The sequence below is a fragment of the Phyllobates terribilis genome, unplaced genomic scaffold (assembly GCF_046119375.1).
Source record: "Phyllobates terribilis strain yellow unplaced genomic scaffold, ASM4611937v1 Scaffold_2__4_contigs__length_985480577, whole genome shotgun sequence".
NCBI lineage: Eukaryota > Metazoa > Chordata > Amphibia > Anura > Dendrobatidae > Phyllobates > Phyllobates terribilis.
The window spans coordinates 456,302,410-456,328,278 of record NW_027362762.1 but is presented as its reverse complement, the minus strand read 5'-3'; positions in this window follow the sequence as shown (position 1 = coordinate 456,328,278).

Sequence of the window (25,869 nt, the reverse complement as noted above, 5' to 3'; positions counted from 1 at the left end):
AAGGGAAACCAAATGGATAGTGGAACTGGAAACAATGACGCCAAATGGCCTTAATGAGGCCCTGAGTGTTATAACTCTCCTGTTAGTTTTTTTTTAGTTTGCTGGTCACATGACCATTTTTGCCTATTTAATCCGGCTCCGCCCTCCTGGTCTTGCTGGACTTCATTGTATTTACTACCCTTTAGCTAGCTTGGTGCTCTGTTGCCGTTCTCTGTTAGTTTTGCTAGGTCTTCTGACCTCTATGCTTTTTGGTGTGTGTTTGTCTTTGACTGCTACTATTTCTGCTAGGAGGTGTCCAACTTATCCCAGTCCCTAGTTCTTGTAGGGATCCCTCCCTCACATCTATAGGTCTTCGTACAGACTAGCCGAGGACTTTAGCGGGTCTGATCGCAGGATCAGGTTCCCCGTTACATCGTAGGGATCTAGTTTAGTTCTATTGTAGGGACAGTTCTCCTGTCTTTCCTTAGTCCCTGTAGCAGATCATAACAGTAAGTCCAGTCCTAAAAGAAAAAAAAAAATTTCTCTAAGGAAAGACCTCCAGTTTTCCATCATGGTCTCGGTTCAAGATTTGGCTCAACGCTTGCAGGGACTCTCTCTGGAGGTGGCCGAGCTCCAACAACACGTGAGTAGCTGTTCTGGAGCGCATTTTGTGGAACCAAAGGTACGTCTGCCTGATCTATTTTTTGGCGAACAACAAGATTTTTTTTCTTTTAAAAATGCTTGTTTATTGTATTTTCGTTTGAGACCCGGATCCTCTGGTGATGAATCACAGCGCATAGGGTTCATAATGTCACTTTTGCGCAAAGATCCTCAGGGATGGGCCTTCTCTCTCCAACCTAGTGATCCGTGCTTTAGATCAGTGGATAGTTTTTTTTCTGCTTTGGGTTTGCTGTATGATGATCCTGATCGTGTCTCATCTGCTGAGTCTGAATTGAGACGTTTGAGGCAGGGATCAGGTAATGTGGAAAAATATTGTTCTCACTTCCGTCGGTGGTCTGCCCAGGTGGGGTGGAACGATTCAGCTTTGAAAAGCTTGTTTCTTGCAGGGCTAGGTGAAAGGGTTAAGGATTTACTGATTGCTTATCCCACACCTGGAAACTTTCAGGAGGCAATGCAATTAGCTATACTGGTGGACAGGAGACTGCGTGCAAGGGTTAATCAGAGCAAATCCTCTGCTATGTCAGCTCCGAGTCCTGAGAGGGTCTGTGCTGACAATGGAGAGCCGATGGAGATTGGGGCGATGACACCCCGCTCTCAGGAAAAAGACCGCAGGCTTTCTGAAGGCTTGTGCTTCTATTGCGGAAATTCTGGTCATTTTATTAAGAACTGTGTGCTTCGTATGAAGAAAGGAAAAAAAATGGTCAGTTATGCCCGTATTGCCTGTTTAAATTCTAAGGGAGTATTCCTATCTGCCACTACTGCTGCTCAGGATGAATTAATTGAATTTCGGGTATTTGTGGATTGTGGTTCTACTCTGAATGTGATTGATGGGGGATTCTTGGAAAAACTTAGATTAGAACCTAAAACTTTGTCATCCCCTATTGCTGTGGTTTCTGTTGATGGCTCTCCCTTGAAGAGTGTTACTCATAAGGTCTGTGAATTTCCCCTCACTATTAATGGTATTCACCAAGAAAATTTGGATTTGGTGATATTGGATAATTTGCCTTCTCCAGTAATATTGGGGTTACCCTGGTTAAAATTGCACAATCCTGTACTGGATTGGTCTACCAATGAAATTAAGTCCTGGAGCCCTAAGTGTTATGACAAGTGTTGTAACGGACGTATTGCTGCTGTGGATAAAGGTGAATTGCCTGTACCTATTCAGGATTTTTGGAGAGTTTTTTCTGAGGAGGAGTCACAAATTTTGCCTCCCCATAGAGACTATGATTGTACCATTGAATTTGTCCCTGGAGCGACTCTTCCTAAAAGTCGTTTATTTAATCTTACTATTCCTGAGAGAAAGGCTTTGGAGGAATACATACAGACAAGCTTGGCCGCCGGTCACATTAGGCCTTCCAAGTCTCCTGTGGCTGTTGGATTTTTTTTTGTAAAAAAAAAGATGGCGGTTTACGTCCTTGTCTGGACTTTCGTGAGATTAATAAAATTACTGTACGCAATCCTTACCCACTGCCATTGATTCCTGATTTATTTAACCAGTTAGTGGGGGCCAAGTGGTTCTCTAAAATTGATCTCCGGGGGGCATACAATTTGTTGCGCATGAAGGAGGGTGATGAATGGAAGACTGCTTTTAACACTCCTGTGGGTCATTTTGAGAATCTGGTTATGCCTTTTGGTCTTACCAATGCTCCAGCATTTTTTCAGAATCTTATTAATGACATCCTTAGACCTTTAATCGGCAAAAATGTGGTTGTGTATTTGGATGACATTCTGATTTATTCGCCTGATCTGGAGTCTCATTGGCGGAGCGTACGTGAGGTATTACAGTTATTAATGGACAATTCGCTTTTTGCTAAGCTGGAGAAATGTGAGTTCGCTGTACAGAGAATTAGTTTTTTGGGCTACATTATCTCCAGTGAAGGTTTTGAGATGGACCCGGTTAAAGTTCAAGCTGTGCAGGAATGGCCTAGGCCTATTGGTTTGAAATCGATACAGAGGTTTTTGGGTTTCGCCAATTATTACAGAAAATTCATAAAAAAAATTTCTATTATTGTCAAACCGCTGACCGATCTCACCAGGAAAGGTGCTAATGCGGTTCAGTGGACTTCTGAGGCCATTGAAGCTTTTGTGTTTCTAAAGGAGAGGTTCACCTCTGCTCCCATCCTTATGCAGCCTGATGTGACTAAGCCGTTTTTGGTTGAGGTTGATGCTTCTTCGGTGGGGTCGGTGCGGTGTTGTCTCAGGAAAACAAGGATGGAGTACATCCCTGTGCCTTTTTTTCAAAAAAAATTTCTGAGACTGAACTTAATTACGATATTGGTAATCGGGAATTGCTGGCGATTAAACTCGCATTTGAACACTGGCGTCACCTCTTGGAAGGTGCTGAATTTCCCATTCAGGTTTTCACTGATCATAAAAATCTGATCTATCTTGATGCTGCCAAGCGCTTGAATGCCCGTCAGGCTAGGTGGGCACTTTTTTTCTCGCGGTTTAATTTTTACGTTACTTACATCCCGGGTACCAAGAATGTTAAAGCGGATGCTTTGTCTCGCAGCTTTTCTCCCATGGTCGGTGTTGTGGAGGAAGAGGAGAGCATTTTACAAGAAGGTGTTGTGATTGCTGCTTTGGACTCCGTTTTGGAGGATGAGATTCTTAAAGCTCAGGAGAATGCCCCATCTAACACTCCCCATGGGAGGTTGTTTGTGCCTAGGACCTTTAGGAGAGATTTGTTTGTTGAGTGTCATGAGTCTCGGTTGGCAGGTCATCCAGGAATTTCTGAGACCAAGAGACTTGTGGGTCGCAATTTTTGGTGGCCTGGATGGCAGAAGGAAGTCATTAAGTGGGTGCGTCAATGTACTGTGTGTGCTAGATCTAAGTCTTCGCATGCTCCTGCTGCGGGGTTGCTTTGCCCTCTGGAGGTTCCTAGTGCACCTTGGACACATCTGGCTATGGACTTTATTACTGACCTTCCCCCCTCTGAAGGTTTCACGGTCATTTGGGTGGTCGTGGACCGTTTTAGCAAGATGTGTCACTTGGTTCCCTTCATCAAACTGCCTTGCGCTAAGACACTCACTAAGGCCTTTGTCAAGGAAATTGTCAGACTACATGTTGTTCCTACTGACATTGTTTCTGATAGGGGACCTCAGTTCGTGGCTCGTTTTTGGCGTGCCTTTTGTGACAGGTTGGGAGTTCATTTGTCGTTTTCATCTGGATATCATCCTGAGTCTAATGGCCAGACAGAAAGGAAGAACCAGGATGTTGAGCAGTTCTTGCGTTGTTTTGTGGCAGACAATCAAGAGGGGTGGTCTGAGTTTCTGCCACTTGCTGAATTTGCTCTTAACAACCATACATCCTCTTCTGCTGGGTGTTCGCCTTTTTTTTGTTGTTCTGGGAGACATCCGTCTTTTGGGTCATTCTCCAAATTGGTTTCGGCTGTGCCTGAGGAGGAGAGTTTTTCCGGTGATTTGGAGAGAGTTTGGACGGATGTGCGTGGTAATCTTCAGGAGGCTAACAAAAAATCTAAGAGGTACTTTGATAGGAAATGGCAAGAGGTTTTGTTTGCTGTTGGTGACATGGTTTGGTTGTCCTCTAAGAATCTGCGATTGAGGATTCCTTCTAAAAAATTGGGTCCCAAGTTCGTAGGGCCCTTTAAGGTGCTTCAGATAGTTAACCAATGTGCTGTTAGGTTGGAGGTTCCTACATCCTGGAAGATTAACCCGGTGTTTCATGTTTCTCTGTTGAAAAAAGGTGATGTGTCGGATGGTGACGCCTCTGCCACTGTTCTTCCGGTGGTGGAGGACGGGGAATATGAAATTTCCCGCATCCTAAATTCTAGACGGTATAGAGGGAGTTTGCAGTATCTCGTCGCTTGGAAGGGTTTCAGACCTGAGGATAACTCATGGGTGAGGGCGGATGATGTTTCTGCTTCCAGACTTGTCAGAGCGTTTCACAGGAGGTTTCCTGGTAAGCCTGGGCCTAGGGAATCCGGAGGATCCTCTTAGAAGAGGGGGTACTGTTAGAACTCTCCTGTTAGGTTTTTTTTAGTTTGCTGGTCACATGACCATTTTTGCCTATTTAATCCGGCTCCGCCCTCCTGGTCTTGCTGAACTTCATTGTATTTACTACTCTTGAGCTAGCTTGGTGCTCTGTTGCCGTTCTCTGTTAGTTTTGCTAGGTCTTCTGACCTCTATGCTTTTTGTTGTGTGTTTGTCTTTGACTGCTACTATTTCTGCTAGGAGGTGTCCAACTTATCCCAGTCCCTAGTTCTTGTAGGGATCCCTCCCTCACATCTATAGGTCTTCGTACAGACTAGCCAAGGACTTTAGCGGGTCTGATCGCAGGATCAGGTTCCCCGTTACATCGTAGGGATCTAGTTTAGTTCTATTGTAGGGACAGTTCTCCTGTCTTTCCTTAGTCCCTGTAGCAGATCATAACACTGAGCTTCACTCCATTTCTTTAATAGATATATTCTTTGTGGTATTTTTATACAATTGTATGTGTTGATTTTAATTTGTTTTCTTTGTCATTTGTAACTTTCTCCCTCCATATTCTATATGTACCATCTATATGGATCACCTACATATGGTTAATCAATATGAGGATACTACGAGCAACAATTAAATTGGACCAAGAAAATTGATTTTCGTACTGACAGAATCGTTTTGCAATTATAGGAAAATGATACTGCTTACTCTAACACATTTTTGCATTATTAAGTAGTTGCGTTACTATACTTGTCTAATTGCGTTGCTGTGTTCTCTTTGGCGAGCGCGTGGGTGCTGTGCCTCCCCTTGCCTCTGCGTCATGCACGGCATCTGCATGGTGTCTGCGCATGTTGGGGGGCCATGGCAACGTGTCCTGGTTCCCTGTCATGCGTGGTTCACCTTGATGGCCGTGCGTGACGCATCTGGCTCGGGCGGTTCAGCTTGCATGCGCTGATGATCCAGGAGATGATTGGTCCCCGTTGTGGTCACATGACCGCAGGCCCTAAAGTATATTTAAACAGACATGGAAGGTCCTATTAAACAATCCCCCCGAGGAAGCCATAGGATATACCACGTGAAACGCACATTGGGGTCCTTGTTTATTCTGGGTGCTGATCTAATATGGGTAAGAGTGCAATATAATTCTTTAGCATTTTTTCATAGGGCACTATAGGCCATATGGCACATGGTACATATCCATAGTGATGAAATATGCCATAATTTTTTACCAGTGCATAAATGCCTTGAATACTAGCACTTCTTGCACTTTGTTCCAATAGATATTTAACATCTATTATTATGTTGTATATGTGTCACCCAGTTTGGTTGTCTGTGTGTCGTCCTTTTTAATCATGTATGTCTTTTCTGTATATTGTTTACAATAAAGTTTTTTGATTCTTTGCCATATACTCCGTATTTGGTTCGTTTTTGCTATATAACAGCAGAAACAAGTCCGGGGGCGCCTCCCGCCAGAGAAAATATAGAAATAGTCCTTGGATGAGTTCAATGGATCCAGCTGATGAGGGACACAACACAATCTCACGTGGCCGCTTCTATCAATCCACACACGCCACGAGGATCTGGCCCCAGCCTGAGACCGTCCAGCGTCGGGAGGCACCACGGACTGGCTGGACCAAACATGAGTCTATTGTTCTGTCTACTGGGATCAGCCCTTGGATGGGGGAAGGGTTCACACCCACTAGATGCAACAAGAGATGTTGACCTAGGCCTGATTACATTGCAGTCCATGAACACAGGCCGGGGGAGGGACACGCTGTTAGGCTGTGTGCCCAGGATGCGTTTAAGCACCGGCAAAAACGCTGCAGAAACGCATGATAGAAGACCTGCCATGTTCCCCAATGATAATCCGTGCTGTACACATGCTGCGGAAATTTCCGCTGTGCATTATCATTGCGGAAAAATAAGCAGCATGTCCATTAATTTTGCGGACATGCAGCATAATTGCCGTAATTGACTTGCGTTGAAACTCATATTATCCGTGTCAGTACATTTGCACACACGGATAATATGCGTTTCTGTGTGCGGATGGTACCCGGGTGTGGAGGACAGGAGACTCTCCTCCGGATCCGGGTACCATAGAACCTGTGAAAAAAAGAATAAAATAAAAAATAAATATTATACTTACCTTCTGTTGGCCCCCGCTCTCCTTGTCTTCACTTGCCGGCAGCGTGCTGTGGACTGATGGTCCCAACCCCATTTATAAGGCAAGAAATCCCAATTTTCCGGTGACTACCTCTTGAAGCTCATCAAGAGAATGCTAAGAGTGTGCAAAGCAGTCATCAAAGCAAAAGGTGGCTACTTTGAAGAACCTAGAATATAAGACATATTTTCAGTTGTTTCACACTTTTTTGTTAAGTATATAATTCCACATGTGTTAATTCATAGTTTTGATGCCTTCAGTGTGAATGTACAATTTTCATAGTCATGAAAATACAGAAAAATCTTTAAATGAGAATGTGTGTCCAAACTTTTGGTCTGTACTGTATTCATCAGAAGCGTCTGATGACAGGACAGGGCCTCCATGCACTATGCCACTTACTGGAGTAGGATTTGTAGCGACCACCGCTGCTCATGATGAAGTTGCCGATAAAAATGGCATTAGAAAGCAAAAAGTTGCAACATTTTTACATAGTCTTCAGTTGCATCCAAATTATACGATTGAGCATTTTATAACAGAATTCTGGAGTAAAAACTATGATGAATAGGGTCCTATGGGTTTTGTTCCGTTTAAGCTGAGTTGATGCAGGTCTGTGCTATGACGTCAATTCAAGTTAAGAAACCCTTTTATCTACAGGTGCATCTCACTAAATTAGAATATCATTAAAAAGTTACTTTGTCAGTTCTTCAATACAAAAAGTGAAACTCATATATAGAGTCATTACAAACAGAGTGATCTATTTCAAGTGTTTATTTTTATTAATGTGGATTATGGCTTACAGCCAATGAAAACACGACAGTCATTATCTCAGTAAATTAGAATACTTTTACTTATACAGCTTGAAAAATTATTTTAAAACCGAAATGTTATCCTACTGAAATGTCTGTTCAGTAAATGCACTCAATACTTGGTCGGGCTCCTTGTGCATCAATTACTGCATCAATGTGCATGGAGGCGATCAGTCTGTTGCCCTGCTGAGGTGTTATGGAAGCCCAGGTGGCTTTGATAGCAGCCTTCAGCTAGTCTGCATTGTTGGCTCTGGTCTCTCATCTTCCTCTTGAAAATATCCCATAGATTCTCTATAATAGATTCTCTATGGGGTTAAGGTCAGGCGAGTTTGCTGCCAATCAAATCAAGCACAGTGATACTGTTGTGTGTAAACCAGGTACTGGTACTTTTGGCCGTGTGGACAGGGGCCAAGTCCTGCTGGAGAATGACAGTTCCATCTCCAAAACACTTGTCGGCAGAGGGAAGCATGAAGTGCTGTAAAATGTCCTGGTAGACGGCTGCGCTGACTTTGGTCTTGATAAAACACAGTGGACCTACACCAGCAGATGACATGGCTCCCCAAACCATCACTGATTTGTGGAAACTTCACACTAGACCTCCAGCAGCTTGGATTGTGGCCTCTCCACTCTTCCTCCAGACTCTGAGACCTTGTGGAGTGTGTCAGTGACTGCCTTCTGGACATCTGTCAAATCAGCAGTCTTCCCCATGATTGTGGAGCCTACTGAAACAGACTAAGGGACCTTGTTAAATGCTTAGGAAGCCTTTGCAGGTGTATTTTGTTAATCATTCTAATTTACTGAGATAATGACTTCTGTGTTTTCATTGGCTATAAGCCATAATCATCAACATTAACAGAAATAAACACTTGAAATAGATCACTCTGTCTGTAATGACTCTATATGAGTTTCACTTTTTGTATTGAAGAACTGAAATAAATTAACTTTTTGATGATATTCTAATTTAGTGAGATGCACCTGTATTATTAGAATTATCACACCAGTACACCAGTTTTCTCATTTGCAAGATTTAAGTAAACCTTGTATGATATCTTTTTCATTTGTGAATATCCTTATACTTTCAAGCAGAACCTAGACACCCCACAATGCAATAACCCATCGATTACTACAAGCCCTCTGTTTTCGATGGATATCCATATTATGGACTGTGCATACGTTTCTTATGCCTGAACTGCGCACCCCTCGGTGAAGACAGTGAGTTTTTTTGGGGCAGCTTATGGTCGTCTCAGGATATGAACTCCCCCTGATCTGCTTGAAAATATAACTGAAATAAAATGTTGAGAAAAAATTTCAAATATCAAGTTGACCCTTCAAGTCACTGTCTTGTAAATCTTTATCACTTCTCCACAGAATAAGTGATTGGTCTGAAATCACTCAGGGTGTAAAGAGACTGTTATCACAGAATAACTAATTAAACCAATGGCAGCCCCTCAGTATATCATGGCACCCTGTATTTTGATTGGCAGCTGTAGCTTTATAGACTCGAGTGGGGGTCTCAAAAATTTGGCCACAGAGGCTGCTTGAGGTCCTCAAAAAATCCACTCCAATCCAATGTGGTAAATTATGAGGACTCTCTCGGCTGCGCTCTGTTACGTTTATCCCTGCGAGGCTCCGCCACTTTTTGAAAAACTGAATTCCAGTCACCTCAGCACCAAACTGTACAGAATGGAGGCTGCAGAGAGATCCTCAAAAAATCCACTCCGATCTAGACAGCTCACTAGTGAATCATCTAGAATGGAGTTGCTAAAATGAGGTCCTCAAAAAATCCACTCCAATACAATGTTGTAAATTATGAGGACTCTGTTGCTGCGCTGCGTTACGCTTTTCCCCGCGAGGTTCCGCTCTCTTTAAAAAAAAATTGATTTCAGTCACCTCAGCACCAAACTGTACAGTTTGGAGGCTACAGGGAGGTCCACAAAAAATCCACTCCGATCTAGACGGCTCAATGAAGAATCAGCTAGAATAGAGTTGCTCAAATGAGGTCCTCAAAAAATCCACTCCAATCCATTATTGTTAATTATGAGGACTCCGTCACTGCGCTGTTGCGTTTATCCCCGCGAGGCTCCGCCCACTCTCGAAAGACTCAATTCCAGTCACCTCAGCACCAAACTGTACAGTTTGGAAGCTACAGGGAGTTCCTCAAAATACCCACTCCGATCTAGACGGCTCTCTAGTGAATCAGCTAGAATGGAGTTGCTCAAATGAGGACCTCAAAAAATCCACTCCAATCCAATGTTGTAAATTATGAGGACTGTTGGCTGCACTCTGTTGTGTTTTTCCCCGCGAGGCTACACCTACTCTTTGAAAAACTAAATTCCAGTCACCTTAGCACCAAACTGTACAGAGTGAAGGCTACAGGAAGATCCACAAAATACCCACTCCGATCTAGACGGCTCACTAGTGAATCAGCTAGAATGGAGTTGCTCAAATGAGGTCCTCAAAAAATCCACTGCAATACAATGTTGTAAATTATGAGGACTCTGTTGCTGCGCTCTGTTATGTTTCTCCCTGCGAAGCTCCTCTACTCTTTGAAAAACTAGATTCCAGTCACCTCAGCACAAAACTGTAGTTTGGAGGCTACAGGGAGATCCTCAAAATACCTATTCAGATCTAGACGGCTCACTAGTGAATCAGCTAGAATGGAGTTACTAAAATGAGGTCCTCAAAAAATCCACTCCGATCTAGACGGCTCACTGGTGAATGAGCTAGAATGGAGTTGCTCAAATGAGGTCCTCAAAAAATCCACTCCAATCCAATGTTGTAAATTATGAGGACTCTGTCGCTGCGCTCTGTTACGTTTTTCCCCGCGTAAAACTGAACGATCAGCGCTGTGTGCGATTATTTATATTATAAAGAGCGATAATAAAATGCAAGTTTGATTAATCATGAAAAAAATAAAATTTTGCCCTTTGGAAATACGTAATAAATATAACAGTTTCAGCAAGTACCTAAAAAATAAAAACATGAAATCATTATAATTATAAAGCTGATATATATCTACAATGTGTGTACATTCCAATTCCACTACATTGCAGGCTATGAGGTTCCGGGAATCTGCTCCATCCTGGACATTGGAGGTGATTTTTTGAGGAACATCACTGTAGAAACTGAACTGTCTAGAATGGAGAAGCTGCAGAGAGATCATCAAAAGATCAACTCCGATCTAGTCACCTCACCAGTGAATCAGATAGAGTGGAGATGCTAAAATGAGGTCCTCAAAAACATGTGACTACAGTGAGGCCTCAAAAATTCAACTCCGATCTAGTCACCTCAGCAGTGAACCATCTAGAGTGGAGCTGCTGGAATGAGGACCACAAAATATCCACTCCGATCTAGTCACTTCAGTGCTGAGCCGTCTAGAGTGGAGTTGATAAAATGAGGCCTAAAAAAATCAACTCCGATCTAGATGGCTCACTGGTGAATCAGCTAGAATGGAGTTGATTGTTTGAGGAGCACAAATAATCAATTCCAAACTAGACGCAACCCTCATCAAAGGTCCTGAAGCTCCCCATACTGCAAGACCTGAGGTGACATCATGGTCACATGACAAGTCACATGATCGTGATGTCACTACAGGTCATCAACCAGTCTCCATCAGAACCTTCACTGATACGGTAAACGCTAGAATGTATGGGCTCCTTCCAGGTATGACGTAATTTCCGGGGGGCGTGTCCTGGCTGTGCATTACGGGCCTGTTCTAGTTTATCAGCAGACGCCATAGCCTCATGCAGAGGGATTGGGAGCTGCTGGTGAAGCTGCAGGAGGACGTCAGTGCTGCTGGCTTGTGGGGGCTCTGGGTGGGATGCACGCTTGGGGACTCTGTGGGAGCTGGTGGTGGCTATGTGGGGGATGCTGCGGGCTCTGGGTGTTCTGTGGGGATGCTCTGGGGGCATGCTGCGGGCTTGTGGTGGCTCTGAGGGGATCCTGCGGGCTCGGGGGGCTGCTGCGAGATTGTGGGGGCTCTTGGAGCATGCTGTGGGCTTTGGGGGATGCTGCCGGTTTGTGGTGGCTCTGGGGGCATGCTGTGGGTTTGTGGGGACATGCTGCGGGTTTGTGGGGGCTCTGGGTGGGATGCACGCTTGGGGGCTCTGTGGGGGCTGGTGGTGGCTATGTAGGGGATCCTGCGGGCTCTGGGGACATGCTGGAGGCTCTGGGTGCTCTGTGGGGACGCTCTGGGGGCATGCTGCGGGCTTGTGGTGGCTCTGGGGGCATTCTGTGGGCTCAGGCTGGATGCTGCGGGTTTGTGGGGGCTCTGGGGGGATGCTGTGGGTTTGTGGGGGCTCTGGGTGGTATGCACGCTTGGGGGCTCTGTGGGGGCTGGTGGTGACTGTGGGGGATGCTGCGGGCTCTGGGTGTTCTGTGGGGATGCTCTGGGGGCATGCTGCAGGCTTGTGGTGGCTCTGGGGTCATCCTGCGGGCTCGGGGGGCTGCTGCGAGTTTGTGGGGGCTCTTGGAGCATGCTGTGGGATTTGGGGGATGCTGCGGGTTTGTGGTGTCTCTGGGTGGATGCTGCGGGTTTGTGGTGGCTCTGGGGGCATGCTGTGGGCTCTGGGGGCATGCTGTAGGTTTGTGGGGACATGCTGCGGGTTTGTGGGGGCTCTGGGTGGGATGCACACTTGGGGGCTCTGTGGGGGCTGTTGGTGGCTATGTAGGGGATCCTGCGGGCTCTGGGGACATGCTGCGGGCTCTGGGTGCTCTGTGGGGACGCTCTGGGGGCATGCTGTGGGCTTGTGGTGGCTCGGGGTGGATGCTGCGGGCTTGTGGTGGCTCGTGGGTGGATGCTGCGGGCTTGTGGTGGCTCGTGGGTGGATGCTGCGGGCTTGTGGTGGCTCGTGGGTGGATGCTGCGGGCTTGTGGTGGCTCGTGGGTGGATGCTGCGGGCTTGTGGTGGCTCGTGGGTGGATGCTGCGGGCTTGTGGTGGCTCGTGGGTGGATGCTGCGGGCTTGTGGTGGCTCGTGGGTGGATGCTGCGGGCTTGTGGTGGCTCGTGGGTGGATGCTGCGGGCTTGTGGTGGCTCGTGGGTGGATGCTGCGGGCGTGTGGTGGCTCGTGGGTGGATGCTGCGGGCGTGTGGTGGCTCGTGGGTGGATGCTGCGGGCGTGTGGTGGCTCGTGGGTGGATGCTGCGGGCGTGTGGTGGCTTGTGGGGGCATGCTGTGGGCTTGTGGGGGCATGCTGCGGGCTACGGGTTTGTGGGGGCATGCTGCGGGCTTGTGGTGGCTATGTGGGGGATGCTGCGGGCTCTGGGTGCTGTGTGGGGATGCTCTGGGGGCATGCTGCGGGCTTGTGGTGGTGGCTCTGGGGGCATGCTGCGGGCTTGTGGTGGTGGCTCTGGGGGCATGCTGCGGGCTTGTGGTGGCTCTGGGGGCATGCTGCGGGCTTGTGGTGGTGGCTCTGGGGGCATGCTGCGGGCTTGTGGTGGCGGCTCTGGGGGCATGCTGCGGGCTTGTGGTGGCTCTGGGGGCATGCTGTGGGTGGATGCTGTGGGTTTGTGGTGGCTCTGGGGGCATGCTGCGGGTTTGTGGGGGCATGCTGTGGGCTCTGGGGGGATGCTGCGGGTTTGTGGGGGCATGCTGGGGGGGATGCTGCGGGTTTGTGGGGGCATGCTGGGGGGGATGCTGCGGGTTTGTGGGGGGATGCTGCGGGTTTGTGGGGGCATGCTGGGGCCTCTGGGGGGGGATGCTGCGGGTTTGTGGGGGCATGCTGGGGCCTCTGGGGGGGATACTGCGGGTTTGTGGGGGCATGCTGGGGCCTCTGGGGGGGATACTGCGGGTTTGTGGGGGCATGCTGGGGCCTCTGGGTGGGGTGCTGCGGGTTTTTGGGGGCTCTGGGGGGGATGCTGCGGGTTTGTGGGGGCTCTGGTTGGGATGCACACTTGGGGGCTCTATGGGGGCTGGTGGTGACTATGTGGGGGATGCTGCGGGCTCTGGGTGCTCTGTGGGGATGCTCTGGGGGCATGCTGCGGGCTTGTGGTGGCTCGGGGGGCGGCTGCGAGTTTGTGGGGGCTCTTGGAGCATGCTGTGGGCTTTGGGGGATGCTGCCGGTTTGTGGTGGCTCTGGGGGCCTGCTGTGGGTTTGTGGGGGCCTGCTGTGGGCTCTGGGGGCATGCTGTGGGTTTGTGGGGACATGCTGTGGGTTTGTGGGGGCTCTGGGTGGGATGCACGCTTGGGGGCTGGTGGTGGCTATGTAGGGGATCCTGTGGGCTCTGGGGACATGCTGCGGGCTCTGGATGCTCTGTGGGGACGCTCTGGGGGCATGCAGCGGGCTTGTGGTGGCTCTGGGGGCATGCTGGGGGCTCTGGGTGGATGCTGCGGGCTTGTGGTGGCTCTGGGGCCTCTGGGTGGATGCTGCGGGCTTGTGGTGGCTCTGGGGGCATGCTGGGGGCTCGGGGTGGATGCTGCGGGCTTGTGGTGGCTCGGGGTGGATGCTGTGGGCTTGTGGTGGCTCTGGGTGGATGCTGCGGGCTTGTGGTGGCTCTGGGTGGATGCTGCGGGCTTGTGGTGGCTCTGGGTGGATGCTGCGGGCTTGTGGTGGCTCTGGGTGGATGCTGCGGGCTTGTGGTGGCTCTGGGTGGATGCTGCGGGCTTGTGGTGGCTCTGGGTGGATGCTGCGGGCTTGTGGTGGCTCTGGGTGGATGCTGCGGGCTTGTGGTGGCTCTGGGTGGATGCTGCGGGCTTGTGGTGGCTTTGGGTGGATGTTGTGGACTTGTGGTGGCTTTGGGTGGATGCTGCCGGCTTGTGGTGGCTCTGGGTGGATGCTCCGGGCTTGTGGTGGCTCTGGGTGGATGCTCCGGGCTTGTGGTGGCTCTGGATGGATGCTGCGGGCTTGTGGTGGCTCTGGGTGGATGCTGCGGGCTCATGAAGGCATGCTGCGGGTTTGTGGGGGCTCTGGGTAGGATGCACGCTTGGGGGCTCTGTGGGGGGAGAATTTTCCCACGCTGTCAGTGATGTGCATGAGGTGAGCTCATGTCCAATGAACTCAGCTCACCTCATGCATGTCACTGACAGCGTGGGAAAATTCTCCTGCGCTCAGTGCTTGAGCAGGAGAATTTTCCCACACTGTCAGTGACGTGCATGAGGTGAGCTGAGTTCATTGGACATGAACTCTGCTCATCTGGATGCTGTCACAGCGAGACACTGAGGAGCACAAGCATGCCTACGCTTCTCAGTCTCTGCGGCATGGCAAGCTGAATGGCAGCGTTCTGTTGCGATCCAGCCTGTCATGTCAATGTAGCAGAGCTGAAGCTGTCGTGGGAACCATGGAAAGGTAAGGATGATGTTGCTGTATTATTTTACTTTTATTGCAGAAGACATTGGCTTCAGCTGGAATGGGCGTGATGGTAAGTATGGTTTAATTTAGAACATGAAAAAATTGTGTGTTTATTTCAATTAAAGGACTTTATTCTGGATGTTTGTGTTTTTTTTTTTTTTTTTTTTTTTTAACTTTCACTATGGGGTTAGTAATGGGGGTGTCTTATAGACGCCTCTCCATTACTAACCTGGGCTTGATGTCAGCTGGCATTATAAGCTGACATCAACCCCAGCCCTATTACCCCACTGCCACCGCTACAGGGCAGTCGGAAGAGCGAGGCTAAGTGCCAGAATTGGCGCATCCTATGGATGCGCCATTTCTGGGGCTGTTGACGGCTGGTGTTTCTAGCCTGGGAGGGGGCCAATATTCATGGCACCCTTCCTGCGCTATTAATATCAGCCCCCAGCTGTCTGCCTAGCCTTTGCTAGCTATTAAAATAGGGGGGACCCCACGTCATTTTTTTTGGGGGGGGGGGGGGGGGGGTCACCCATTTTAATAGCTAGTAAAGGCTAGGTATTCAGCTGGGCGCTGATATTAGTAGCCTGGGAAGCTCCGTGGGTATTACCCCCTTCCCAGGCTTCAAACATCTGCCCCAGCCGTCTGCTTAACCTCCGCTAGAGCCTAAAATTACGGGGAACTACACGCCAATTTTTTTTTTTATAAACCCTTTATTTTAACACTAAATGACAAGTACAGTAATCAACACTATCACTGTACTTCTTATATATGTGACTGACATGTTTCTATCTATCTAATCTATTGTGACGCTCTATTCTAAATTGTCGAGTACCGCTGCTGAATTGCCGGCCAGCTTTTTTAAAGAGACGGTGCATGAACACATTATTATTTTTTTAATAAATCCTTTAACACTAAATGACAAGTACAGTAAGCTGAGCGCTGCCATACAGCTTGTCATCCTTCAGAGACACAGCAGAGCGCAGGCATTATGGGAACTTCCAATTCCGGTATTCAATATTCTAAAAGTATCGGAACTCCGGTCGATACTCGATATTTCAGTATCGGAATGCTCAACACTACCAATAATATATACCTGACAGGAGCCCATACATTCTGCCTCCAATAATATATACCTGACAGGAGCCCATACATTCTGCTGCCTCCAATAATATATACCTGACAGGAGTCCACAGATTCTGCTTCCTCCAATAATATATACCTGACAGGAGCCCATACATTCTGCTGCCTCCAAAAATATATACCTGACAGGAGCCCATACATTCTCCTGCCTCCAATAATATATACCTGACAGGAGCACACAGATTCTGCTGCCTCCAATAATACATAACTGACAGGAGGCCATAGATTCTGCTATCTTTCAGAATGTATGGGCTCCTTCCAGGTCCTGACTACAGCTCATACATTCTAGCTGGCTCACTGGTGAAAAAGCTAGAATGTATGGGCTCCTTCCAGGTCCTGACTACAGCCCATACATTCTAGCTGGCTCACTAGTGAAGATGCTAGAATGTATCATATCTAACAGATCGGTGGAGTAGGCTTGCATGATTTTTCCTTATATAACTATGCCTCACTAGGAACCTGTATCCTAGATTTATTCCATCACAGTAATAGCAAAAAGTGGATTCGTTTGGGAAAAAATATTTCTAGCCTTGAGCCATTAGCTGTTTTGTGGTCCACGAGAACTAAGGGAGAGATCGGAGGCCCCCTTCCTTTTCTTACCAAGAACCTTATCCTCCTCCTAAGACACGGCAATAGGTCTCTCCATATTTCATCCGTACCCGGCCCACTAACAACAATTTATGACAACCCAGCGTTTCCAGCAGGTAACAACAAAACAATTTCCCTAAACAAATGTAAAGTGGCACATCCCATTTTATATGACTTTATAAATCAGTCTGGTTTGAGATCACTGCAAGAAATCTATCTTGGAGAAGAGCCCCCAGCAGGCTCATGGCTCTTATATGAGCAGCTTCAAAGTTACATCAATTCAATATCTAAACAAACCAATCTATTCAGATCTCTTACTCCTTTTGAAAGTTTATACCTGGCGAGAGCCCTCCGGACCATACAGTCTCCCTGCTGTATAGAGTTTACCAAGAAGGTCAAACAACCCAACAAAATTTCCCGTTATTCTTTTCTAAAGGGGAGAGCGATATGGTAAGGTCCTTATCCACTGAGGATTGTTCTAAAATCCTCCTGTTTACGTTTAGGATGTCTCTATGCTCAGTGTCACAGGAGAGAAGCTACAAGGTTCTATCAAGGTGGTATAGATGCCCTTCCACTATCCATTCTATGCTCCCCAATACCCCAGATACATGTTGGAAATGTCTTCAGGAAAGAGGTTCGCTCATACACACACATCTGGTGGTCATGCCCACCCATCGAGAGCCTATGGTTAGCAATATTTGATCTGTACAATAAACTATCCATAAACAACATCCAACCCACAATGGAACTAGCATTGTTATTGTTGAGTGACATTTCAATATCTAGATTTAAGAAAGGCTTACTCAGACACTTCCTCACTGACGCTAGGAATCTAATCCCACGATATTGGAAACAAGATAAAACCCCACCACACTCTTAATTTACTTCTAAACTCAACAATATTTATAGAATGGAATTATTGATAGGTCAAAGTATTGGGATATCAGATAAGATTTATAACACTTGGGCTCCTTGGATCGCTTTTAGGGAAACTCCGGATTTGAACACCTGGCTGAACTGAATGCTAACACTGGCCTAACAACAAACAACAACATGTTCTCTGCTTTTGTTTGTTCCGAATCCATAAATTGGTTATAAGACCTAATCGACAGGTTTCATTCTTCTGTGGGGTTGGGACTGGGGTCCGTCTGGTGGAGATGTAAGGTGCCCCAGCGAGGTAGTCGTGGGCAAGCTGTAGCCCCCTCTCGCTATGGCACCCTACAGACAATACGTGTCCTCCCTCTGAAGTGTGGCTGTGTATGTAGTGCTCTTCACTTACTTCAAGCCATCCGATCGCGGCTGTCTCCAGGCAATTTTCTTCTGGGACCAGGGCAGCAATAATTTCAGAGGACATGAGGTTCTTAACCAGAACTTGGGCTTTACTTGGGGAAGAGGAATATATACAATATTTACAGTCAGATATAATGGATAAGGCCCGACAGGCAATCATCTCTCTCACAGGCGCTGTTAACTGCTTCAGCCCTGGTTCCCTCTTTAAGCGGAGCATCTCTGTGGCTATAATCCCTGGCCCAAGAGACTCCTCTGTATTGACAGTGACCGGATCCGATATTTCTCCCCCACGTCTTAGCTTGGAGTCCTATTTAGCTTCCTCTGTTTCCTGCAGACTAGAAGTGCCCCGTGTCCTCACTACGCTTTGATGAGTTTCTCCAGTGAGCGAACAGGACTCGTGCTCTTGTGTGGGGAGACGTGCACACTGGGATCCCACTGTCTGAGGGTACGGAGCTCCCGTCTACCCTAGCAGCCACTATAATCAGGCTGTCTGAACAACTTGAGGTCTCAACTCATACTGAAGAATCACTTCCTGATTCTGGAAACTAAACAGAGACTTTTCCTAATATGCCCACCCTCAGTGAGCTGTCATCACAGAACTTTAACCCATCACTGTCTATAACTTTGCTGGCAGACTCAACCTGACATCTGCACCCAGAACAGTGGCATCTTGTGGCTGTTTTCAGGTACTACAGCCCAGAAGGAATTATACCAGGAACAAGCTTTGTATCTCTCTAGGCTTGATAAGGGCACTAAGTTTCCCCTCTTCTCTACTGACTGGACCACTGAAGCTAACCCCTTAGCTTGGCCTACCACAGTTCAGAGTGGATTAACTAAGGGAACATTTTCCTTAACTACTTCAGTGCCTAGGGAAGGCTACATCCTTCCCCACTATTACAGAGAGACCAAATATTCCTCTATCCCCCCTCCTCTCTCTCCCCTTCCCTCTTTTTCTCCTACTCTCTGCTATCTTCCCTCTCTACTTATTTCCTTCTCATATTTTTTATTGAGTTAAATTAATACATAAATGTTCACTTATTTGTATCATTGTTAAATATTACTTAATCTAAGTGATTATTCTTACCAATAAGTCTGTGTGATTGCAAATTTTTGAACTGTTACATAATTCTAAGCATGTATCGCATATCATAATAATACTCTAATAAAGCTTTGATTTACGAAAAAAAAAGAAGCAAAAAACGGTGCTTTATCATCATACTGCTGAACAAAAAAATGGAATAACACACGATCAAAAAGACGAATGTAAATAAAAATTGTGCCGCTGAAAACTTAATCTTGTCCCGCAAACAACAAGCCGCCATACAGCTCCATCAGCCGAAAAATAAAAAAGTTATAGCTCTCAGAATAAAGCGATGCAAAAAAACATTTTTCTATGAAATAGTTTTTATTGTGTAAAAGTGGCAAAACATAAAAAAACAATAAAAATGTGGTACCGCTGTAAACGTACTGTCCCAAAGGATAAAACTGCCTTATCAATTTTACCACTAGTGGAACAATTCCAGAATTGTTTGTTTTTGTTTATTCTGCCTCTCAAAAATCGGAATCGAAAGCGATCAAAAAATGTCACGTGCCTGAAAATGCTACCAATAAAAACATCAACTTGTCGCACAAAAAATAAGCCCTTACATGACTGTCGGCCGAAATATGGAAAAATTATAGCTATCAAAATATGGCAATGCAAAAACTAGTCTTTGCAAAAAAAAGTGTCTTTTATTAGTGTGTGACAGCTGCCAAACTTTAAAACCCAATATGAATCTGGTATTGCTGTAATCGCACCGACCCGAAGAATAAAGTCGTCTAATCACTTATAAAGCACGAGGAACGGCGTAAAAAATAAACTCTAGGATTAGAGTTACGGTTAGGATTAGAGTTGTGTGTTAGGGTTGTGTTAGGGTTAGGGTTGTGTTAGGATTGGGTAAGGTTAGAGTTGTGCTAGGGTTAGGGTTGTATTAGGGTTGGGGTTGTATTAGAGTTGGGGATGGGGTTGTGTGTGGGTTGGGATTTTTTCAAAAGTAACGAAAAAAAAATGATGAAGATATGGCGACTAGTGTTGAGTGCTCGCTACCTGAGTTTGCATCGGGTGCTCAGGTATGCACCGAGTATCGTGGGTGCCCAAGTGATATGCTCGAGTCTCCGCCCCATATGTATCGCGGCAGTTATACAGCAAAATAAAAAAACATGCGGGGATTGCCTGCCATGCTCGGGCAATCCCCGCATGTTTTTTTTTTGGGTGTCTAACAACCGGGAAACGTGTGGGGCGCGGACTCAAGGATGTCATTCGAGCACCCGCGATAATTGATGCATATCCGAGTACCCGATGCAAACTCAAGTAGCGAGCACTTGCGTTCAACACTAATGACAACTTATTCAATATGATGACCTAATGTTATCAAATTCTGTGTCGTACCTCTGAGTTCAAAATGTTCACTATACTCCTTGATAAAATCCTTGAGGGAGTCTAGTTTCCAAAATGGGATCACTTCTGGGGGGTTTCCACTGTTTAGGCGCATCAGGGGCTCTCCAAATGCTCTCGATTCCTGCCAATTTTGCGTTCAAAAAGTCACACAGTGCTCCTTCCCTTCTGAACCCTGCCAGGCGCCCAAACTTTTTTTCCTCCACATATGGGGTATCGGCATACTCAGGAGAAATTGCACAACAAATGGTATGGTGCAATTTCTCCTGTTACCCTTATGAAAATGCAAAATTGGGGGCTGAAAAACATTTTTGTGGGAAAATTGTGAAAATGTTATTTTTACGGCTCAATGTTATAAACTTCTGTGAAGCACCTGGGGGTTCAAGGTGCTCACCACTCATCGAGATAAGTTCCCAATGGGGTCTAGTTTCCAAAATGGTGTCACTTGTGGGGGGTTTCCACTGTTTAGGCACATCAGGGACTCCCCAAACACGACATGGCGTCCGCTAATTATTCAAGCAAATTTTAATTTCAAAAAGTCAAATGACGGTCCTTCCCTTTCGAGCCCTGTCGTGTGCCCAAACAGTAGTTTTCCCCCACATATGGGGTATTGGCGTGCTCTGGAGAAATTGCACAACACATTTAGTGGTTCATTTTTTCCTGTTAGGCTATGTGCCCACGTTGCGGACCTGAAGCATATTTTTTACGCTTCTCCCTGGCGGGAAAATCGCATGCGGATATTACATGCGGTTTTCCCGCCAGGTAGAAGCGTTTGTGAGGCGTCTTTGCATGCATTTCCGCATGCGGGTTATCAAGCACTTCTCCAAGCATCACTTGGAAAAGTGCTTGACAACTTGTTCAGAATGGTAAAAAATAAAAAAATAAACTTTATACTCACCTTCCGATGCATTCTCTGCCCCGTCCGAAGTCTTGAGCGGCTCACGCTGTTGTGTGCAGGACCTGCGGTGACGTCATTGAGTCATGTGGTGGGTCACATGACTCAATGACGTGGCAGGTCCTTCAGACAACAGCGCAACGGAGGGAAAACATCAGAAGATAAGTATAAACTTTATTTTATTCTTTTTTTTACAGGTTCTTTGGTACCCAGGTCTGGATGAGAGTCTCCTCTCATCCAGACTTGGGTACCATCCGCACATTGATTCCGCTGCGCTTCCGCAAAAATAATGAACATGCTGCGGATTTTTGACCGCAGCATATACGCTGCGGAAAAATCCGCAGCATGGGCATTGACATTGTGGAATGCCATTGGGGACCATGGGGTGCGGATATACATGCGTTTTTCAAGCGTTTACGCTGCGGAAATTCCGCAGCATATACGCTTGAAAAACGCTACGTGGGCACACAGCCTTACCCTTGCGAAAATAAAAAAAAGTTGGTCTAAAATAAAATTTTTCTGAAAAAAAGTTAAATGTTCATTGTTTTCTTCCACATTCTAAAAATTCATGTGAAGCACCTGAAGGGTTAATAAACTTCTTGAATGTGGTTTTGAGCACTTTGAGGGGTGCAGTCTTTAGAATGGTGTCACTTTGGGGTATTTTCTGTCATAAAGGCCCTCAAAGTCACTTCAAATGTGATGTGGTCCCTAAAAAAAAGGTTTTGTAAATTTTGTTGGAAAAATGAGAAATCGCTGGTCTAATTTTAACCCTTATAACTTCCTAACCAAAAAAAATTTGTTTCCAAAATTGTGTTGATGTAAAGTAGACATGTGTCAGAGGTGCCTGATTCTTGAAGTTACAGTGTACGCAGTCCTAATTCGTCCCGAGCCTATTGCTGTGAGTCACTGGAAACTTAAACCCCCTCCACTCAGCAGGAGGTGCCTGAGCAACACTTTCTTTCAGTGTGTTCTGTGCAACTGAGTTGCCAGGTCCTGTCCTGTATCTTGTCTGTTTCCGCCACCCTGGGGTGCTGTATACCCAGGCCTGTTACCTGTATCTGTGACTTCTAGTCTGTTTCCACCACCCTGGGGGCTGAGTTCCCAGGCTCGTTCCTGTATCTTGTTCCGGGTTCAGTTCCTGTCTGAACTGTGTCCTAGCCCGTTACCTGTTTGTCTCTATGCCCGTACCTGCCCTTTTCCTGCAGTGTCTGAACCTGCACCTAACTCCAACTCATTGTCTCTGTACTTCTGTTTGTGAGTTTTGTGTCCACTCGCTACTTCATTGTAAGCACCTTGTGTGTATCTGGTTCTGCTTGTCCCGTCTCGCTGCCTCCGTATCTACTTCCTGTGTTCTAACTATCTTCCTGTGTTTCCCAGTCTGTTCCATGTGAACAGAGCCCTGTCCTGTCTGCCTGCACCTTCTGATCTGCAGTTTCGCTCTGCTCTGTTCAGCCTTGCTTGTCCACCGCACCTGCGGTTTCGCTCTGCTCTGCTTGTCCACCGCACCTGTGGTTCCGCTCTGCTCTGCTTGTCCACCGCACCTGCAGTTTCACTCTGCTCTGCTTGTCCACCGCACCTGCGGTTTTCCTCTGCTTGTCCACCGCCCTTGCGGTTTCGCTCTGCTCTGCTTGTCCACCGCATCTGCGGTTTCGCTCTGCTCTGCTTGTTCACCGCACCTGCGGTTTCGCTCTGCTCTGCTTGTCCACCGCATCTGCGGTTTCGCTCTGCTCTGCTTGTCCACCGCACCTGCGGTTTCGCTCTGCTCTGCTTGTCCACCGCACCTGCGGTTTCGCTCTGCTCTGCTTGTCCACCGCACCTGCGGTTTCGCTCTGCTCTGCTTGTCCACCGCACCTGCGGTTTTGCTCTGCTCTGCTTGTCCACCGCACCTGCGGTTTCGCTCTGCTCTGCTTGTCTACCGCACCTACGGTTTTGGTCTGCTCTGCTTGTCCACCGCACCTGCGGTTTCGCTCTGCTCTGCTTGTCCACCGCACCTGCGGTTTCGCTCTGCTCTGCTCCGCTAGTCCTCCGTGCCTGCGGTTCTGCTCTGCTTGTCCACCGAACCTGCGGCAGTATTCCTGTATCCCAGTCTGTACTGGTCTCTACCCAGCCTGCGTTCCTACCTGTCAGTATCTGCCTGTCTGCATACCAGCCGTACTTGCCAGTACCCGCCTGTCTGCATATCAGTCGTGCCTGCCAGTACCCGCCTGTCTGCATACCAGCCGTGCCTGCCAGTACCCACCTGTCTGCATACCAGCTGTGCCTGCCCATTTTTGCATTCCCTGGTGTGGGTCAACAGCTGTGATCGGGGTCTGACCTACAGTAGCACCTGGGCCACCTCCCATGTCCCTCCTCAGACCACGGAGTCGATTGAGCCGCCGTGTGTTCGTGGTCGGATCTGGTGAGACCCCTAGTCACGCCCCTCCAGGCACTCCTCGGTTCGTGGCCCAGTGGGACCACTAACCACGCTCACGCCAGTCAGTCCAGGCGTGAGCGTAACAGTTTTCTCAGGCCATGGTCCCCGTTGAGCCCCACGGCCCTTCACTCTCTGAGACATTTGAATCCTTGCCTGGCGAATTCGTGCACCAAGGAAAAAAATTTTCTCAAGCTGAAGTCCAGGCGATTTACGCACCAGCCCAAATGGAACTATCAGCACTCGTTCCTGCGGATCCACCAAGGGGATCCAAAACAAAGCCGTGCGTTTGTGGAGCAATGCATGCTGCATTTCAAATTCTATGCTCACTATTTTCCCACTGATCGGGTTAAAGTAGCATTTCTGATGTCCTTGAATTGGATCACCCCCCTATGGGAAGCATGGGATCCTATCGTCTCTGACCTGCAGGCCTTCCTGGTGGCCTTTCTTATGGTCTTCGATGACCCTAACCCTGAAGCTTCTGCTAAAGCTTCCCTTCCCAATATCCTGGAGCAGTCCCAATAGGTGATGCGTGTAGGTAGCCCACCAGTTCTCCAGCCTGAAGAGGCTGCTGCCCACACAGAATCCACACAGGATGACAATGCTCCATAAAATACTTCTCTTCCCAACCTCAAGAGGCAGTCCAGACGTGCAAGGCGTAGAGGTAAACCGTCACGCCAGGTTCTGTCCTCCCAAAGACCTCCTGTTCCCCAGCCTGTAGAGGCAGCTATCCGCACAGAATCCATGAAGGATGACCATGTTCGTCAGGCAAAGCAGAGGCCGGAACTCAGTCACAAAATCGGATTGCGGTCCTGCTGCGGTTGTTTGGGACACCCTGACGGTCTTTGTCCAGCGAAGGTTGGAGAATCCCAAGACATTAGGCCTGTAGGAGAGGCTGCCCTTGGCGTTAGTGTTTCCTCTCCACAGATGACCATGACTGTCTCTGTGGCAAGTGAAAGCCTCGGATTAACCGGAAGTTTTGGGGTTAAAGCCTTGAAGAGTCGGTGTCTGATTCCCGTCCGACAACTCCAGAATCCGGTTTGGGCATTGTCAGCGGAAGGACGAGCCCTACTCAGAAACAGTCGAAATATGTCTGTACAAATTAAGCTCCAGATTGGAGCATTACACATGAAGAAGTTCACATTCCAGGTGCTGTCTGGTTTACCCACAGGTCGTCCAGAGCCGAGAGATCTAGTTACTGCTCAGGTCTGGAGATCCTGCATGGTGTTTCCTGGGGGACTGCTGAGGTACAAGGGGTGTCCAGTCCCCATATCTTCAGGAGACTCAGCAGTGTCTTCTTCTTCTTCACCAGATCTGCTAGTCGCTGACCCGCTGTGCGCTGAAGTCTCCGAAGGAAGGGAAGCGGAGGCAATGTCCCCACACAGTCTCAACGATTGTACCAATGATCTGGCTTCAGGTACCGCCCCGCCTCGCAGACATGTCATCTCAGAAACCAGACTGAAGTTGGTCCCAAAGCAAGGATCCTCCATCTCTAATAAATCTGGCAATAAGTCCATCAAGGCGGTGGCTACCTCCAAGTCTCTGCACCCTTCCAACCAGACGGAGGACCTCCAGTTGTCTCCTGAATCCTCCGGGGTGCTACCTGATAACAAATGGAGAGAGACTTTTCTACACCATGTACCTGGTACTTCACCCACTTCATCCAGTAAGCTTGGCAAAGTGTACGTCAAGGCGGTGGTTACCCCCGAGTCTCTGCACCCCTCCAACTCGGTGGAGGATTTCCAGTTGTCCCGTGAATCCTTTGGGGTGCTACCCGATAATAACAAATGGAGAGAGACTTTCCTGTGTCCTGTTCCTGGTACTTCGCCCACTTCATCTGATGCTGAGGATGGCTCGATGGGAGGAAGTATCCTAGTCACCAAGATGGTGAGCCCAGTCTCGTTCCCTCTAGTGGACAGAAGAGCTAATCTTCTTGAATAGAAGGATTGGCCTCTAAATTATCTGCAGAAAATCCGTGCAGGCTTGAAGAAGAGGGGGCGTAAAGGGTGGGGGGGATACTGTAACATCCCTGGCAGCATGCTGGCATGGCTTACCATCTCCCACCATGCAAGACCGCCAACTTACCTATCAGTCCAGGCTGCACACTTTGCTCCAGTACTTGCTGTGTGCATGTCTCTTGTCTGATTGCTTGGGGTGGTGGCGCTGTTGCTGCCTGATTCTTGAAGTTACAGTGTGCGCAGTCCTAATGAGTCCCCAGCCTATTGCTGTGAGTCACTGGATACTTAAATCCCCTCCAC